The sequence below is a fragment of the Epinephelus fuscoguttatus genome, linkage group LG18, assembly GCF_011397635.1.
Source record: "Epinephelus fuscoguttatus linkage group LG18, E.fuscoguttatus.final_Chr_v1".
Classification (NCBI taxonomy): Eukaryota; Metazoa; Chordata; class Actinopteri; order Perciformes; family Serranidae; genus Epinephelus; species Epinephelus fuscoguttatus.
Window position 1 is genome coordinate 28,007,301 of NC_064769.1, and position 17,918 is coordinate 28,025,218.

The window sequence follows — 17,918 nt, forward strand, 5'->3', positions numbered from 1 at the left end:
TTCGTGAACATATGTTATACATACAGTGCACATGTAACTGGTGGACTCTAGTGATGTCTGTGTTGTGTTGATATGAAGAGGCCCAGACCGTGGATATCTTTGGAGGCGACCTCCATTTGTTCCTGTGGCAAAGCGGCAAAAACAAAATCTTCTGTCAAACACAGCCATACAAACTGGAGCCCCTACACGAATTAAGTGACACAGGACTATGTTGGGATAAAATGAACTGAGCTTCACGGCGCTAAAACATGGAAATTACCATAAGAGCAATGTGGCTTACCTCTCCCACAGAGCACAACAGCAGAAGTGGAGAGGCAAGGCAGGAAACACTCCTTTATAGGTGGGGTACCCCCAAAGGTGAACGTAGGGGTGCAGTAACTGAGTATCAAATATTCCTCATATTGAATATGGAGGCCTAAGTATTTGACTTGTCACATATATTACTGCTGTATAACTGACCCTGTTACAATCGTCCAATCCATTAAAATCATGTGCTGTGTTTTTCTGACGGTTGCACATTGCAAAACAATGATGTCAAATCGGTGTGTCTACATTTTCGGAAACTTGCAATGAGAATGAGTCATGACAGAAAGAAAGAAACAGTCCAAACGTGGTTTCATTTCACAAGATGACAGCAGCAATGACTGTAAGATGATGATTTCAGGTAAGGGTTAAACTTTGGGTTTAAATCAATGGAATTCCATGAGTTTGACACATGTCTGTTACCAAGTTAAATATCCTATGTTACAGAAACATTAGTGCAAAGCAGGCAAGCTGAGCAAATTTTTCCTTTGACTAAGAAAACAGTTAAGCAGTGGAGCTTTTGCACACCTGAGTCACTCTGTCTCTACACTGTGTTGATGCTCTAAACCTGTGGAGGCCTGCTTTTTTTCCACACAGAAAAGTGATCAATAATTAATAAGGGAACTGATAAAGAATCATACCAATATGCAGAATCGATAGTGGCATTGGTATCAATAAAATCGTATCAATTCCCATCCCTATATACTACATTATAATACATAGAATTGCAAGGATACACTCCTATCAGGTGTCATGTTTTATTTAAACACAAGGGGGTGCAGTGATGATACAATCATACACGGTATAAAGAGGATACAGTAGATGGTGATGGGAAGGTTTGCCTTTACTTTACACTTCTACACATGTGCCCTGTCCACTGCTGCACTATTAAAGGGTGATCACATGAATCTCTTTGGTCTTTGACTCACAGGCCGACTGTTTCCTTCTGGATAATATCAAGAGATAAAGATAGTTTGTGCATCTAATTTTATAATGTGAATTTTTCTGAATGGTTCAAATCAGTTTCTAACATGCAGTAATGTTCTGTTTCTGTCTTCAGCCACTGGTGGTTTTACAGAGCAGAGCATGAAGTCAACACTGCAGGTTTAAAGGATTTAGGCTAATCTGACTTGGATGAAACATCTGCCAGAGGTGGAAATTAACATTCATTTATTCTCTGTTTTAATGTGTCATTTTGAAGTATTCGAGAATTTACACTTTGTGAAGCAACTGTACGCAAAGCAACCATAAAAATCCATATTTGCTAATATTACTAAATAATTTGTTCAGGGATTTAATTCATGCATTTGTTTCTCCTCTTATCCACCGTATTTCATCCCATTCATAACGACTTAAAGTCTTCAGGTGACACAGTGGCAGGAGTGACAATCAGAGCTGTGGCCGAGTCAAGTTTCATACAACAACAAATTGTCACCAGCTTCAACAGGGCCTCTCTGTCTCCCTTCTGTCTCCTAACATCAGACGTGCCAGAGGGTCGTAACCTGATCTGGTTAAACCAGTCAGACCAGTACCAGAATCACAGCCTGCTGTTGCTTTTGTCCCACACATGAGTCGAGGCTAACAATAGTGCTAATGTGCGCACAGGTGATATCATTTGGTTAATGAATATTGCTGTGAGTGAGTATTTGCATTGGTATGCAGAGTGATTTGTAAGAAAAAAATACTGTTGAGAAACTGAAGTGATAAGAAAGACAGACAGACAGACAGACAGACAGACTGAGCTTGAAAGTGTTCTTTCTTTCACACAATGCATAATGTGAACATTAATACACTATATATACAAGAAATATGCTACAGTAAAAGAGACTTAGACCAAATGCAACTCTTTGTTAAGGACCATCTTAACACTGTAACCCCCAAGGACACAGTGACAAACAAGAAAAACAGTCTTGTTTTATTCATATAACAATAACATATATTTGCGATCACTATCCGCAATTTCTCCAGACCCTGTAATCTGACAGGCAGGACCAGTTGTTTCCAGTCAAAGATTTTGTGGAACAGTATAAGAGACTGTGGTTTTCAAATGTTTCACAGGTGGTAAAGTCATGTGATATCAGCACAAGGACGTAGGTATTGCTTTAATATTGGAGAGGACCCATACAAAATGGTGGGTTTGGGAGTCGTCTGCATTTAAGTTTTGGGCCTGAAACACTTAATTTCCTGTATTTAGGTGATTTTTATGCAGCAATTTGTGCCTTTTCTACTTGAATGTACGATATAAATGTCTTTGACATTGTCAAAATAAAAGTCTTCTGCTATTTTCATGGTTTTATTGGGGATGGTGGGCAAATGCACAAGATCCAGATTTTGAGGGGGATGTGGCACGCATGTGTATCAGCACAGCTCATGTGATATTTCACATGTAAAATATAAGAAATCAGAAATCACATGTAAAAAAAATATATATATGCATTTATTTCACATACAGCCTATGGACACATATGAAATACCCTTCACATGAGATCTACACATGTGGTTTATCACATTCATCATTGATATTCATCATCAGTATTTATCACCTTTATCCATCAGTGTTTAATTTGACCTGTTTATTGAGGGAGTAGTACATTATTAAACTTTTCTTGCCCATATTAAGATCAGTAAATGAAATTACTTTATTTTAAGCAGTTTTTTAAATCTGTTTTTTAGATTTGTGAAATGTTCAATCAATTCCTGTTTTTATATATTTCTTTATTTTTATCCAGTTAGATATCCATTACTACAATACAATGCTTTACTAACCATTTACAGTCATGGCACCTGTGGTTCTTCATCTGTTAAACACATTTCCCATGTGAAAACATAAAATTCACATTTTGAAAGACGCAGGGGCAAATTATAAGACAATGGGCCCCTGGAAACAGACATGTGAGGGGCTCCACTACCTCACCTAGGACTGGAAACACACACACACACACACACACACACAGACTTTGTGTTGATTAGGCCTCTTTTTATCGTTTTTTTTGTCTCTTCTTTGGTCTGTTTGTGGTAACTTTGTCTGGTTTTTTTTTTTGGTAATTTTCTGTCTTTTTTTTGGTCATTTTATTTCTCTTTGCAATCATTTTGTGTCTCTTATTGGTTGTTCTGCCCCTTTTTTATGGTTATTTTGTCTTTTATTAGTTCTGTGTGTCTTTGGGGTAATTTGGGCGTGCTTTTTAGATAATTTTGTGTGTCTTTTTTGGTCGTTTTATGTCTCTTTGTAATTATTTTTACGTCTCTTTTTGGTTGTTTGGCCCCATTTGGATCCTTTTGAGATCATTTGGGGGGTTTTATCAGTCATTTTGTCTCTCTTTGTGGTTGTTTTGTCCCTTTAGTAGTGTTTTTATGTCGCTCCCTGTAGTTCCTGTGCATCTGTCTGTGTTCCTTTTTGTGTATTTTCCTGATTGCTACCTGTCAATTTGAGCGACGTTTTGCAGATGAAGGCCAGTGGCCCCCTGACACTATGGGCTCCTTGGCCTGTGCCTAGTATGGGTCCGTTCAGTAATCCATCCATGATAATACCTGTTGTGATATGATCACTAACCAACATTTTATTCATCCATTAATCAGAAATTAAACATAAAATTATTGTCATTAATTGCATTTTAATTTCATGTTTGTTTGTTTGTTTAAATTCATATTCCATATATGAGTTTTTGACCACCCCAAAACAGATTTCCCATCAGCCTCAGATGAAACCAGCTTATTTATGTGTTAAACTTGCTACTACAGTAGGCTCCTGTGCCCTCATTTGCCTTTTTACCGTTATACATATTAACAATAGTGAAGTGAGTCACCATGTCACCTTCAGGTTACAGGATGAGTGACTCAGGAAAACGTCACCACCTTCCACACCCACAGGGAGTCACATGCTGAAACTACAGTTGGGCTGCAGCACTACACACCTGCAGTTTGTAAGCCACGCCCACATACCTGCGAGAACCAGGAAACCACTTTACGAAGACCAGACGAGACCAAAATACCCCAAATTCGTCTCATTGAAACCCACATCGCCCTCTGCACCCTTCACGTCCACCTTTACCTCTCGGATATATCAGCTGTGGTCTCATAAACAAGCGGGAACAGACGGAGTTTCACCTGGTGAGTAGGTGGCGTATTGTTCGCCCTGTGTCGACATGTTTTCACCGCGTCTCTCGCGCTCGCTGCCATATTAGGACATTAAACTGGTGCATAGTGGGGTCAGATAGTTTATTTCGGCGGGTCATGTAATAAACAACATTTTTATATCGCTCTTAAACGCAGCAGTTTGTTGTTTTACTTTTATCTGATAGATTATTTTTACCCGGCGCCAATTGCGACCTGCAGTGTGTTGCAAGGCCTCAGTGTTACAGTGTGTGTGTGTGTGTGTGTGTGTGTGTGTGTGCGTGCGTGTGCGTGTGTGTCCGCTCTCTTCATGTTTTCATTGTATTTGCCACAGTGTAAATACACTAGAGACACAAAGTGGGGCTGGGCCAACATTGTGCTGTTGTTTAAAGGCTATTGTGTATTCAGTGTTTGTGGTGTGTGTGTGTGTGTGTTGTTGGCAGACAGCATTTTGGGCAGAAACTCACTTTGAGTACCCAAAAATAACCTCAGATGAGTCGGGTACCTTTACTGAGGTGACCAAACTAACAGACAAATACTGCACCTTTCCAGTTTGTGACATTTTACTTTACCTCTGTTATATTTCATAGAGTAATATTGTAGCTGCAATACTCTACTACATGTCTGGTTACACAGACCAGTGGTTCTCAACCTTATTCGTGTCAAGGACCCCTAAATTGATAGACATTAGGTCAGGGACCACACTGGTGTGCCGTGATGCCAATCCGGGTGTGCCATGTGATTTTTTTTTTTCTTTGATAATCACAGATTATTATTGCAAAAGTTATGGATGACTTTTTAATTGACAGTATCCGTATATTGTGTTCACCCATTTCCTAATAAAAAGACAAACTCCAGTTAAGAAATGTAATTGAATTCAATTTAGTTTTAAAAATCTTCTAGGGGAACCTATTTGTCGCCGTTCTTACGTGTGAATTAGAATTGTGTGACACAAAAAAAGCCCTGATTGGCAGTCAGTGTGAGGGACGATAACATTTTAAAGGACAAAGCTGTGAGTATCATGAAAGCTACGTGTCTTATGTTTTCTTATTTTTATTGTCTTATGTCATGATAAGAGTGATAACACATGTTATAGAAGCAGTTGTGCACAGATATAAATACAGGTGTGCCTTGAGATATTGGCTAGACGGTTGGTGTGTCTTGGTTGTGAAAACAACTGCTTTAGGGACCTCCATCTGAAATGATTTTGGGTGTTAGATATGATTACGACCAGAATCAAACAGGAAGTGAAACTTATGAATCTTGTGGCTCTCAGTCACGTTGGGTTCACTTCAAAAGTGAATGTAATAGTAAAGATAAACTGTTCCTCATTTTCCTGGGGACACCCCTCAAGGACCCCTAGCGGTCCCACGACCCCTGGTTGTGAACCACTGTCTTAGACTAGTACAATACGATATGGTACAATACGGTACACTTTATTTTTAGGGGTGGGAATCAGCAGAGAATCCATGAAACAATAATATCACAATATTCAAGTCATGATACAATATTCAGCTGGTGTCCTGCCAGCACCCCGAGTTGCACAGAGTTGCTAGGGCCCGTTCATCCCTGCTTGCAGCTTTACTTCATATTATGGTAAGTGCATAGCAGTAACAGTACAGAACAACTGATAAACTGTACAGTTAACCCAAAGAGTGAACATGTTAACTGCAGGAAGTTTGTGTAAAATGAGCTATTGGGATGAATTTGGAGCAGATTATTTTCTGTAAATATTGCCCCAAAGATTAGTTTCCTTGGTATTTTTAGTAACTTTTTATACAACTCTCTGTCTGAGTTATATATATCTATGTTTTCCCTTTGTTCTAACAGCCCTTTGGTTGTGTAAACTTCAAACTTTTCCACTGTAGAACAAGGCTGTTTAGCAGAGATTGACGGCTCTGTGAAGCTTGTATTCAGGTTTTCACAGTTCCCTTATCAGGAGGCCTGTACTATGAAGCAGGATTTGGAGTTAGCGAAGTAGCTTTGGGGTTAACTCTGGGTTTTCAGTACTATGAAGATGGTATTCTTTTTACCAGGATAAATCACCGTGGCAACTAAGCTGAACAGTTAACCTGCTTCAGAGCAGGTTAACTGTTCAGAGTATCGGATCACAGCCTGTCAACACCCTGACATCTGACCAATCAGATCACAGAAATAGGAAATAAGAAAATAAGTATCAATCAACAAAATCTGAAGTTTTAGATAATAAAAAAAAGAGTAGCCTTTATATTGTTACAGGTCCGTAGAATCATTTCATGATTCAGGGCTCTATTTCCATGGTTTTAAAACAGAGCTTCTTATGAGATTGTTTACAACACTTAACACATGATTTTAGCCGGATTTTAATTCATGCAAAGTTTATTTTAGTCCACAGTGATAGTGCTGCGACTTTAACACTCTGATTCCATCACTGCAGCTCAAAATAACACAAGACACCTGTGTGATGAGAACTAGGATAAAGCAGATAAAATGTTATCAGAAAAATAATCCACACACTGTTAACTGGCTTCTGTTATTATAGATGCAACATTCGGTCAGATGGACCTCATCAGTCATTAACAAGGCTACGTTTCCACCCTTTACTTTGGCAGCAGAAACAGACTGGTATCATTTTGACATGTTTTTTATGACACATTCATCATCATCCAACTAAGAAGCAAAAAATACTCTATACTTAGGCAACCTATAGCCTAGTGATGCCTACAGATAATTTAAGTATTGGCTAATGGTGAATTTTTGGATAGTAGTTTCAGTGTGTCTACAGAGTATTGTTTACATACCTCACCACTGACATTGAACTATCTCGCAGTCCCAGACACTTTAGATATGGTTTCTTCTCGTTTGATATTCATGGTTTTATTCATTTCATTCATGAACACCCCCGCCTTTTTCACATGAACTCGCACGTGGCTGGATAGGAAAACCCAGAGCTGACTGAACTAGTTGATAACCAGCTTTATAGTACTGGTTGTCCAGACGGCCAATGTTAGGGTTAGTCAAGCCAGATAACAAAAATATATCCTGGGTAAGTTGAGCTGGCTTTGTAGTACAGGCCTCTGAGAGTTTTTAAAAGCTCAAATTGCTCCACATGGCCAGGCCAGTCATTGGCGTGTGAATGGGTAGAGGAGAGGCAGTGTGAAGTGCTATGTCCTGTTATCTTGTTAGCTGATACTGACTCAGAATCAGCCTTAAAGTCGTTATGTGTGTTTGCAGAATGTAAACTCGACTTTGGATCGCTAATCTCCAGATTCCCAGAAACAACACTGAGAACTTGAACACATTGAAATGTAGAGGTGTAGCTATGGTGATGTTCAGTATCTACACTGAGCTGCTCTCTCATCCCTCAGCTTACATTGTTTCACTTTACCATCCCTTTAAAAAAAAGAAAACCTCCAGAAAGGAGACCACGCCTTGTTGAGTCCAAATCTGTAATGCGTCATTTTTTCTAGTTTTCCTCTCCAGGTCACCGCATCCACCCCGATGATCCAGATTATACCTGTGAAGGGCACGTGCATGCACGGATTCTCTTTCCTCTGCCTGTCAGTCTCATTCCCTCCCTCTCCCCACACTCTCATCACAGATTTGTGAGTGGCATGTGTCCCTCCATCTGGCTCGCACATGCATTGCATATGGACATTGCATAATGGCCCTGGGCCCTGGCAATGCAGCACTACAGCGCTCCACTCCGACACGTGGGGAAGTGTCAAGGGCCAGAGAAACAAACTGCTTATGTAAAAGCATTAAGACGACCGCGCAGCTCCAGCTACATTTGCACACCCTGTGGGAAAAGACGGAGAAAATAGCAGGCGTTCTCATTAAATGGTGAAAACATGCAGTGACAAAGGAATTAGGCAGAAGAGTGAATCACTCTCCGTCCTCTTTCATAATTTAAATATGAGGCTTTTAAAAACTTAAGAGCCCTGACCTGCAGGTTTGATGCAGTTCACATTCATAGTATTTCGTTGAGTAGATTTGATTAAAATATTGATTTGAATTACATAGTTTAAACCCAAACCTAACATGTAAGAATTTTAATTCCATACATAAGTATTTCTAGATACAATTATCTTTAAAATTGGCCTGAATTTTGCTTTTAAACTTTCAACTTTCAACTTACTGTATAGTTTCAAAAGATCACAAATTTAAATTTTATAGTTATGAAACTGCAGCAGCACTAGAGCTAAAATAAAAGCCAAGACAAGACGTAGCATGTTTTTCAAATCTTGGAAATGACTGCGAGTCACCATCATGCAGCCTCCTGTGCAAACCCAAATGGATGTCACTGCTTTAGAAGTCGCGAATATTTGTGTTTGTGCACGAGAGCGTGCAGTGAAATATTAAAAGGAGAATACTGTGAATAAATGTGCACTGAAATGATGTTTAGTACTGTCAGAGTGGATTTTCATCAGGTTTGTTATTGCGAGTGCAGACTGAAGCAGATGGCTGTACTTATTTGGTGGCTGAAAACAATTTCTGGCTGTGTTGTAATGCCTAATAAAGACTATTATCGCCTTATAAAGTTGTTACTGTGAATGAGTTGGCAAACAGCTGCCTGCATCCACATCCAGCAGACACAGAGCAACATTATCATCCCATTGCAGTCATGTGCCTGCCCACCGGATTAATGTCAGTCCAATATTAGCTCTGTTTGTCTCGACCAAATAATTAGAAAAATATCTGACTCTTTAGTTGTAAGATGCTTCAGTTTCTTCAGCTAGTTGTTAAATGTGTGTGCTGTTTGGTGGTGGACAGGTGAGAGGTTATTTATTTATTTATTGTTTGCAAACTGTAAATGTGTTTATAAAATCAAAACCGTGAGCTAAAGATGCTAAAATGCCCCCCCAGAGCTGCAGCGTTGGTTCAGAACAACAGTCTTTTAAGCTTGTGCAACTTTTGAATTATATTGTTCCAGAGGGAAATATACTCATTTGCTTGTCCTGCAGAGACCCAGGCTGTGCCTTTGGATATCTCTGTTAGTGCACTTCCATGTAGTACACTGTGCATCTGTACTCAGTTGCCTAGTGCGTGAATTTCGACAGGGTATGTTTGTCTCAAATCAAGCATGACTGTTGTGTACTGTCTGGAAATGACAATCGCAACATTTGACTGCTTTACGTCTTTTTCTCTTTAATGACAAATTGAAGAAGAGGACGATATACTTTATTAATCCCAGAGGGGAAATTCCATTTTTTCACTCTGTTGTCATATACACACAGGCCCAAAATACACACACATGCACAAACAGGACCTAGACATGCCTCAAGTGGAGAGGCATCAGAGTGCCTTGGCCAGGCTCCCAGAGCAGTTTAGGGCCTTGCTCAAGGCCACCTCAGCAGTGCCCAGGAGGCGAACTGGCACCTCTCCAGCTACCAGTCCACACTCCATATTTGATGTGGATGGGGGCTTGAACCCACGATCCTCCGGTTTCCAACTCAAGTCCCTATGGACTGAGCTACTGCTGCCCAACCAGATAAAGCATTATCTGGTAGCCTCCAAGGCCGCTATTATCTAAAATTTGGTGGTCCCTCCACTATGTAGCCAAGATGGTGACAAGATGGCGCAAGGAGAGAAGTTAACATACGTCTGACTTTGTTGAAACAGCAGTTATTAGTTGATGCACCCAAAATAATTTGAAGTTAGCCACTTTGTTAGCATGAAGGTGGCAGTAACATTAGTCATGATAGAAAGTTGATTTGCCAAGCCAGTTTATTTTAGCATATCTGGCACTCAACTTTTTGGGGGTCATCTTCACAAATTTTGAAACTATTCTGGTTGCCTGACTTTTTTTTGACATCTTGATAACATATCTATAAGCCTGTCAAGTGTGGTCAAACCAGTTTCTGTGTTCAGCATTAAGTGAGAGTGAGTTGGAGTCACAAAACTATCACTGTGTTTAGACATTCTTTGAATAGGCTACTGATTTGAACACCAACTACCATGGCACCAATCAAAGTTTTGAAGCTTTGAAGCATGTGGGTCAGCCCTGCTAATAACTACACCACGCAGGAACTCACAGTGCATTTTGCCACACTTTTCAGTGTGAATGCACTAATGCACTCAAAATAGCAAGTTTAAGTGCAGGAAAACACAACTTGACAGTGTAAAATAGAAGATCGATTCCACTCAGATAAAACTACTGCCAGCAAACAGTTAGCTTAGCGCAAACACCGGAAACAGGGATCCACCTACCAGCAACTCTTGTTTATTTAAGAGACAAAAATGGGAGTTGCCCTTTTCACGCAGAGATCGAGCTACATTGTGGCTACAAAGTCCCTTCTTTTTGTCCGCTTTGCATTTTTAAATACAAAACCAAATGTTGGCAGCATCATTGTGCTCCATTTAGTGAATATAAACTGCATCCCTGCACTGTGGAATCTAAAGAAGTGTGATGGATGTCACGTGTAACAGAACAGTAATGGCCTCTACTGTGACATAAAACATCCGCTTCAGCAGTGCTTTATAAAAAGTAACAGTGGCAAAACGTGGCAATAATATTCATTTAGCATCGGCTGATCTTGTCCTCTGCTCTGACAATAAGGAGTTCCCGAATCCCATTGTTTTCCCAATTTGCAGACATTAACGGCCACTGTTTGTCTTTGACTTAGCCGCTAACTGATAGCAGCTATTCATAGACTTTTATCCAGCTACATTTTAAATCTCCTGTGATGGGTTGCATGCTAACATGTCATCAAAACATCACACCTGTACTGCCCATGGTCCCAGTCTGCCAACTGTCCTGATACAGACACCATTTCGGCGCTGTTACTACCTCCCATGGCAGCTGTCCCCCCATTCTGAGATCGTACCTTAAACAGCTCGATGAGCATAACAGTGCAATATTCCCGCCTTGAACAGGCAGTGTAAAAGCGGATAGTGTAAAAAACAACATGTTGTAGTTGGACTATGGAGAGCAGCAGTGAACTGCGATGTCTGTTCCAAGAGTAAGAAAACCTCATTAAAGGTCCAGCTGACATTTTAAGTACTGGTATGCTAATAACTAAAAATGCAGCCTTGAAACAGTAAACCCTTTCTCAACAGTAAGTCATGCGACATGCTTCATATGTCTGCAAAGTGGTTATTTGAAAAACAATCTGATATCATTGTTTATTTGGTGTTTGTTTTTGTTGCCCTCGACAAACACCATTTCCCATAAGCCCTAGATGTTCACAGGCTCAGTAAAGCAGTGAATATATGAGTTAAAATATGCTGTAAATATCAGTAGAGCTGAGAGGAACTGCAGAGTCAGCTGATGATTAAACAGAATTATGGCCTCTGTTTATGCAGAACAAGCCTGGTTAAGAAAACAAAAACAGAAACATTACAGATCTATAAGTTATGGACTGCATGCATGACTACTCGAGTACCCTTGTGTGTTGTATTTGTATTGATGCTCATCTGTATGGCATTTCTATCCACCCACATAGATATATACATTCTCCTCTGTCTCCATGCAGTTTGGGCTGGATGAGTGTTCTCTGTGCGATTACTGTAAGGTGTTGGATTATGATAAAGCCGCCTGTGAATGTCGTGCCACTGTGTGAATACTGCACAGTTTAATGATGTAGTTTCTGTGCTTTCAGCCCAGACGAGGCTCCTAATCTGGGCTCCTCTGACAAAGACAACAAACAGGGTGAACTTAAAAAACCTCTCTCCTTCTTTCTCTTCTCCCTTTGTGCCGTTGTTACCCAACGTTTTTTAAAAATAGACGCTTGTTATTTTTGTGTCTCCCCCACTGTGCTCCTGGTATTTTCGGAGTTCTGAGGGATTTCTGCTGCTCAGTGAAATCCTCAGCAGCTCTCATGGCACGACCATCCACAGCCGTAATCCAGACGTCCAAGCTGCTGGAATATAAATCCTGTCCGGAGTTTGCATTGGCTGGCAGCTCATCAAGAGGCTAGAGAGATTATTTATTTATTTCAAACCACTCAGGACATGGCGGCCTGCTGTCAGCTGGTGACTTGGGGAAGACAAGATATAGACTTTTAATCTGTACGGTGGCATGGTGTGCCCACTGAGGGTTTGCACAAGCGCGCAAGTGGTGAAGAAACAGACTTAAAATTTAGGTCTGAGGGTGTGCAGGTGAGGTCAGATTTGATGGTGGTGTCATCTTCTTAGACCTCGAGCTCTTTACAAAATAACATCAGGCTGTTTTTCAGTGTTTATGGATCTTAAACTCTGTTCCCTAAAAACTGTCCTGTGTCCTGTTACTGGGCATTCATATCAAACACTGCACCGCCATGCCACAAAGCTGAGCAAGGTTCAACCTTTTCCCAATCCACCACACACCTCTACACTCTGCGTTATCACTTCAGTGGTTTCATTAAAATGAACTAGTTGGCTGTGGTTTCAATAATTATTTATTTTATGCACATTAATGCCTTTATTAGATAACAACAGTGGAGAGAGGACAGGAAACGAGGGAGTGATGGATGGAGTTTTTTCATGCGGTGCTATTTTTGCCGTGAAAATAATGTTAGTTTAAACATTCTTGCAAGTCCCTTTATTATCTAAAGGCAGTTCTGATGTTTTAAAGGAGTTATTAATAGTGGTCTTTCAGTCTAGACTGCCTGGTTTGACAAACTTTCTGTTGCTGCTGTTACACAGGTTAGACCCAACAATGCCGCTGGCCACCAGCCCTCCATGACCCCCAGTGCTGGGGTTGCTGCAGCTACTAACTGAAGGTCCTAGTGGCGGGGAGTGAGGCAGAGGGACGGCACTATGTGTTAGCTAGCTAATTCCTGTTTTAGTTGTCTGATAAACCATAAATTCATCAAATTCAGTGCAGCATATTGTTATTTTCCAAGCAACTTTATCTGTGATCTTTCATGGGACACATGCAAGTGTGGTTTCCATGGTAACACAGTAGGTTGGAGCTAAAGAAGGCTGGAAAAATGAGACGCAGACAGACCCATTGTAAATGTGTTTGTGAGAGAGTGAGAGTGGGGCAAGGAGGGGCAGAATGCGCAGTGTGCAGCTCCACAATGAAATAAGATTTTACCCATTTTGAATAGTAAAAAAATAAAAGAAAGAAAACCAAGGGGGGCTGTCCCAAATGTTTCAAAGATTTTACTGTTACTGCGGTAAACGGCGCCCAAATAAGCATTTGAATGTTTCATTTTGTTGTTGTTTTTAAATTATATAGGCATTACCCCAAAAATCCCAAATAGCCAATGAAATTAGAAAAAGTAATCCAACATTATTCAGTGTTGGCTACAGTCTATTTATTTATTAATTATTTGTATATAGACTTGCATATGAGCAAATCTGTTTCTATGAGGTATGGCTGTAATTTATTTGATGTGATGATTTCACATTTTGTAGTTGTTTCCGTTCAATGAAATGGAGAGTTCTTGAAGTCCAGTTTTTATCCTTGTCTCTAATTAGACTCATAACGACACTAATAGCAAAGTTCATGAATAATGACTGCAAGTTTCAAAGCTTGAAATATTCGCAGGTAATTATCGCTGAAGCTTCAAAGCCCCCAAAAAGTACTCGGGACAGCCTATGGTCAGCGTTCATATTGTGGCGGGTCACCACAAACTAATCAATATATGGGAAACAATGTATAAAACATGAAGAATTTCTGACCAATAGAAATGGTTTAGTTTAGTTAATTTTATAAATGAATATTTAGACGAGCTTGGTCTGAGCAGCACAAAGTTCGGTCTGAGACGTGTTCTAGGAAAACAAAGTCCTTCACAGTAGTTAAGTGTATTTGTGGATTTTTTTTGTTAGATTTGGTTGGTCTGCATTTGATTATTTGTAGATGGATAACAATGATGATTGGTAAAATTGTTAAACATTTCTTCAGTTTGATAATGTCTTTGCAGAGAAAGTGCAGACATTAAATATTGAATTTGTGTTAAAAGATGAATCTGGTGATATTTTATATTTTACTTATTGCCAACAAATCATATGAAAAGACCAAAACCTGCGATGAACTAATTTGACAAACAAGTATTGTCTGTTTAGCCAAAGCGCATTGAGCTCAATGAGCCACACTGTTGCACTGGGTGACATTTTCCATTTTATATTTATTTTGACTCAATCCCGCATACTTAAATACTCACTAGAGCACTAAATGTGTATTAATCCATGGCTGAAAATAGTCCCAAACAAATGCATTATTTACTCCTGTTTGAGTAACGTTTATTAAAAAAAAAAACTACAGTGCCCAGCTGTTTCAGAAAATTACTGAGCCTTTTTTTTTAAATCAAGCTTCATATTTTTTTTAGATGTTTTTAAAGATTTGCATCTTCAGTAACAGCCTGATTTCCACAGACAGGATAGGGAGATTTGCATATCGTGAGATGGACCAACACAACGTTGCACTTTAAGAAGTGATGACATTTTAAAAGGGTATGAAACTCCAACATGAGTATTTTGTTTGACAACAAGAAAAGCATACAGTGTTGACCTTTAATTCTTGTGACTGTAAGATCAAAGTCCTCACTCGGAATATGCCAGAGCAGCTGGAGAAAGTAAATAAAGAGCAGATTTCAAAGGAAGCACGCACAAAATCAGGACATTGCTCTGAAAACGTGTTTTGTACTCACAAGTCTGTCCCTGTGCACACTCAAATCTTGAAGTGCAGCTTGATTACAGCTTAAATGTGTTCAGTAGTAGCTTTGTCATTATTAAACCTCCGTAAGGGGTGAGCCCTGGTGGAAGGGTGTGCGAGGATGTGACGGTGAAGTAGATGGTTCTGTCCCGGTGTAAATGGCGAGAAGACTAAGCCTGGATGGGGGGGATTATAGGAGGAGGGGGCGGGGAGCATACATGATCTGTCAGGGCTTAGTACCACAATTATCCCGGCGGCTGCAGCAGCAGCAGCAGCAGCAGCAGTGGTGGTGGCAGAAGCTGCGTTTTCATTAGTGTAATGTCCAGAGAAGCTCCAGAATTATGTAAGAGTGACGTGCTGTCATCCTCTCACGGCCGGCCCACCGCCTGGCAGGAACGTGGCCGTTTGTTTTCCTTTTATCCTCCCTCGCTCAGAAAAGCCAAAAGGACATCTGTCAGAGTCGGCGGCCGGGGACGGGACTTGTAGTAGCTCTGCCACGGGAGAACCTCGCCGCTCCGGGTGCTGAAGCTGTGGCTCGTTGTCATGGAGAGGACAAGTTTGTAGTCTCGATGATGCAGATGGAGATGCTGAATATGCCTCTGATTTTGCACTTTGTTAGAGGATCAGTGATGGAAGTGTAGCAGCAGTGCGGTGTGTGTGATGCAGTCGCTGTTAGAGAAGAGTTAGACGATGAAGTTCAAGAAGTTCATCACGATCATGCAGGCAGCCATAGGGATCGTACCCTTGAACAAACGGGAGCTACTGCCACCCGGCAGGAAACTGTGGAGACCCCCGGGGTGAGTCGGATCACTGTGTGTGTATCTGTGTCATTCCCTTAAACATGGACATGGAGCCTGTGCATCAAAGTAGCGAAGTGCATTTTGTAACGTCTGCTGCTAATAGATCTCTAAATCCTGATAATGTTTCAGGAGTAAGGGAGCCTGTTAGTGCCTAGTTCAGGGAAGCAACAGATGGATTATGGATGAATAAAAAACACAAAGAAAAACATGCTTACTTCTAGTGGTGTGTAGTCATGCAGATAGTTTTAGTGTTATCTTTATCAGTTTTGAGTTCCTGAGAGTTTTGTTTAGTTCTCACAGCCTGGTGTTGGTGAAATGGTCCTTGAAAAATGACATAAATGTCTCTCCAGAAACAATGTCTCTGTTATTCTAGATAAGTCAGGGTAATACAGGCGGACATCTTAGATAGAGACATCTGTAAACAAAAGTATTTGCATTGCTAGGCACCACTAAAAGTAAATAAAAACATGTATTTTGAAGGCACTCTTTCCACGTTGGTCCAACGTCATCAAGACAAATGGCCTTTTCTTGATCACTGGATCCTTCTGATACATTTGGATATAAATGTTTCAAGGTTTAATTACATGCTTTGATTGTAGGGAGACACCATACCTTTGAAGGCTGGGTTGTATACTCTGTTTTGCATTGTACCTGGATGATTTTTGTCACAGACATACTTTTTTAAAATGATTTTTTGTGGTACAAGCAGTCAGTGAAAGTTGTAGTAGTAGTAGTGTCCTGTGGGCGGGCAATGAAATGTTAAAGCACTAAAACGATAATCTCTTTTTTTAAAGTCAGAGTAGTAGTAGTAGCTTTTCAACAATTGTAGGAGTTGAGGTTTTTTTTTTATAATTACAATTACCATAGTTTTATTCGACAAACCAAGTTGCTACCGGCCACATTTACTTAATCGTCTCAGTAGGGTTAAAAAATGAACAGCAGCAAATTTTATCTTTGAAACCAATATTTGCAAATACATTTACAAGCTCTTTCCGCAGGTGGGGTGTGGATGACCAGGGGAAAAATACAGAGTGAAACAAAGTCGAATAGATACGATTTATGTAGGGAAAATAACCAAGGGTTTGCCGATGTTATCACGCTGATGTTTACTTCACTAAAATGTAACCTGGATCCTTTTTATTAGTTGCTTGCTTCCCCAAATATTGTTAATGGTTAATTAAATACTTCTGGGGTGGAGGGGGCATGAACTTTTTTTTTCAGATTCTGAAGAGGGGTGTGACAGAAAAAGTTTGAGAACCACTGCACTAATGTCGAACAGTGTAACGTAGTATAATATAAAAACAGCTCGTCAATATTGATGCAGGAATTGTGTATCACAGTGTGTACCCAACATCTTCATGATGACATCATGGTGTGATTCCACTGAAAGTGAAACAGGCACTTAAATTATGTTAATATGGTGAACTGAATCAATGGTAAGGCAGGTAAATTTAATCTGTTATACCTCAGTCATAGTTACAGCTGATTGAATAGGGTGTAGTTTGAAAATTGGTATATTATTTATTTATTTATTTTATTATTATTTTATAATTTATTATTATTTATTTATTTATATTATTTATTATTATAAATACTGGTGCCATTGTAATACTTGAGATTTGTTCCTAAGACTTTAAATTTAGAACAGAAGGCCTACATTACAAATTGAGGGAGTGGATTTTAAAAGACATTTATCAGACATGGAATGTTTAATGAAAGATGCTATAAAGTTTTAGCATGCAGCATCCATAGTTCTGGGAGCTTGACCCCATACCAGGGACTAAAAGTCAGGATAACTTGGCCTCTTGCTGCTTGTATCTGTCGTTCGTGAGTCAGAAGTGCAATAATAAATTATTTGTTAAACATTTAATGAGACAGATCACCGCAAAATCACCTATGGTGCTGTTTATCAGTCTAGATTGTTTGGTGTAAGTTGCAGTGTTGGAGATATTGACCATAGAGATGTCTACTTGTTCTCCAATGTAACGGAACTAGTTGGCACTCAGCTTGTGGTGTGCAAAGTGCCAAAAAATACATTTGAAAAACTCAACAGCAATGTCTCTTTACAACAGTCATGACCTGGTTCCTTAAGATAATCCACAGACCTTGTTGTGAGCAGCTTCATGTAGGAACTATTTTCTTTC

General features: G+C 39.9%; 1 protein-coding gene across 1 annotated transcript in view; it reads left to right on the forward strand.

Moving 5' to 3' along the window:
- The first annotated feature begins 4,214 nt into the window (after positions 1-4,214).
- tjp2a (tight junction protein 2a (zona occludens 2)) overlaps positions 4,215-17,918 on the forward strand; it is a 51,411-nt gene continuing 37,707 nt past the window's right edge. The window contains exon 1 of the mRNA XM_049603969.1: positions 4,215-4,410. The gene's annotated coding sequence lies outside the window, so the exon portion shown is untranslated. The remainder of the gene's footprint in view (positions 4,411-17,918) is intronic.